The following is a 2441-nucleotide window of genomic DNA, read 5'->3' as shown; positions in this document are numbered from 1 at the left end:
GGCCGGGGCGCGGGGCGGCGGCGAGCGGGCCCGGCGGGCAGCGCGGAGGGCGGGGCCGCCCCGCTCCTTTGTGTGACTCACCCCGCCCGGGCCGCCGCGTCCTCCATTTTGTGGCGCTGGCGGCGGGCGGGCAAGGCGAGCGGCCATCTTTTCACTCGTGCCCCGGCCCCCCACACCCCGACGGCATCCGCCGCCGGCCCCCGACGGTCCCCGCACGGCCCCGCGCCGCTGCCCGCACGGCGCAAGGGGAGGCTGACCGGCGCCTTCTGCCCCACGCCCGCCCGGACACGCCGCTCCCCACACCTCAGCCCGGACAACGGGGGTGTGCACATGGCAATCGAGGAGGACGATGCGCCGCCATCCCGCCGCCCCGCGCTTCCCTGCCCGTCCGTCCATCCCGGTTCCCGCCGGCACCCCCAGCCCCTCCCTCCCCTCGACCCCCACCACACCCCGGCTCGGCGCTGGCCGGGCCTCCGGGGCGAGCGGACCCCGGCCCAGCCCGGCCCTGCGGACGCGCCTCACCTGCTCGGCGACGGCGGCAAACCCGGAGCCAAAAAGACCGACGGCGTGAGCGCCGCCCCTTATATACCCTGGCAGGGGGCGGGGCCTCGGGGACACGTCACCGCTCCCGGCGGCCCCGCGGCCCCGCCCGGGCACGGAGCGCCCCCGCCCCCGCCACTCATCCGCGGGACCGGCCCGGCCCGGCCGTGTGCTGTGCTGTGCTGTGCTGTGCTGTGCTGAGCTGAGCTGAGCTGTGCTGAGCTGAGGGGCTGCGGCATGAAGGGAGCGCTGCCCCTCCCGCGCTGCGATGGAGAGCGGGCGGGCGGGAGTGGCCCTCTTGCCCGGCAGGAAGCGGGGCAGCACCGAGCAGCCCCGGCCCCCCTGCGGGGCCCAGCCGCTCGGGCCTGGCGTCATGGCCGGGCCGGGGCGATGCGGCGGCTGAGGGAACTCCCCGGGGAACAGCCCCCGGCCAGTTAATTGTATTTCGCGTTAGGGACACAAAGGAACGCAATCAGCGAGATTAGAAACGTTCCGTGAGTTTCCCCGACCAGCTAAACATCACGGAATACGGAACTCCCCCTACCCCAGTAGGCTGCAAGTCTCGCAGAACCAAACGTGGAGAAGGAGGGGAAGAGCAGGAATTTCTGGGAGCTTAGTATACCGGAATAAGAGGCCATCGTTTGGCTTTTTCAAAAATAACAACATTTTTCTGTTTTTGTTGTACCATTTAGAGAACAAAAGTCTTAGAAAACTTCGGCACAAAAATACAAATCAAGGCAGACTCATCTCCATCTCTGAAGTGCAAATGTATCAGTCACAGAAGCAATGAGGACATGGGGTCTCTGTGCAAGAAACCCCGACTGCGAAAAGTGCCCCCATACTGTGTTTTCACATGGGAAAGCCTGCAGCCCTGGCAAATTATTTTTAGAATCATGGTAATGAGGAGTCACAAAACAGCTCAAAACCTCAGAAATAAAGGCCCTTGTGACTCCAGTGGATTTTTTCCGGTTTAGTCGCCTGTAACTGATACAATAAAATCTATTAAATATTCAACATCTCCTATACCCATTCAGGAGAAGTTAAGCTAAGAAGCTGAAGTATCTCTGCTATTTTTAAATTATCTGCAACTATGTAGTCCCTGTTCTTACTCAGCTGCATTATATGCCTGTCAGAAATCCATATCCATATCCACAGACAACTAGAATCCATTTCTTGGTGTGCTCTTCAGGTTGCAGCTATATAGCGTGGAAACAGCCTCTTGTTCAAAAACAAACAAAATAGAACAGCATCAGCAAATTAATAATAAAAAAAGCTACCTCATGCATCTACCAATGTACCCTTCTACTTGCTTTCAGGTTTCTCTGAGATAAACCCAGCATCAAATTCATTAGAGAGCAGTAAACTTAGTATTTCATGGTTTGATATGGAAGTGTTTCCATGAGATATGGTATTTTTCCCACATGAAAGACTAAAAAGATGCATTTAATTTAAAAAAAAATCATTAGAGAACATGCTGAATTTAGAATACACCTTTTACAAAAATAACCAGTTGCAGAGTAAAAACCTGAAAAAGGTTTAGGTATTAAACAAACACTTTAAGAAAGGAGAAAAATAAATTGAATTCTCTCTCCTTTCTATGTTTTTCAGTAGAGATTTGTGGTAGGGGTGAAGATAGAGATGGGTGAGCTGTCCTCAAAATTAACCTTCAGGGCCAGTTACTAGTGAAGACACTGCATGGTAGTGAAGACTTAGGAAAAGGGCAGGAAAAGGAAGGTGGTCTGCTTTCTGGAAGTGGAAATGCATTCTAGTGAAGTGGTTTGGGTTGAAGACCAAAGTGTGATATTTAGCAAGAAACTTCTTTAGGGTCTTTTATAAAGCAAAGACTGTAAACACAGTTAAAAAGCTTTATTCTTCAAGATGGTTTGAAGTTACCTACTAAA

The 2441-nt window shown here is 54.4% G+C and overlaps 1 protein-coding gene across 1 annotated transcript in view; it reads right to left on the bottom strand.

Annotated features, from left to right (window-relative positions):
- The window catches only part of EEF1A1 (eukaryotic translation elongation factor 1 alpha 1), a 4637-nt gene extending 3971 nt beyond the window's left edge, over positions 1-666 (bottom strand). The window contains exon 1 of the mRNA XM_039728369.1: positions 523-666. The gene's annotated coding sequence lies outside the window, so the exon portion shown is untranslated. The remainder of the gene's footprint in view (positions 1-522) is intronic.
- Positions 667-2441: the final 1775 nt, after the last annotated feature.

Source organism: Passer montanus, unplaced genomic scaffold (assembly GCF_014805655.1).
Source record: "Passer montanus isolate IOZ18808 unplaced genomic scaffold, ASM1480565v1 scaffold11, whole genome shotgun sequence".
Taxonomy (NCBI): domain Eukaryota; kingdom Metazoa; phylum Chordata; class Aves; order Passeriformes; family Passeridae; genus Passer; species Passer montanus.
Note: the sequence above shows the minus strand (reverse complement) of the source record. Positions and strands in the feature narration are given on the sequence as shown.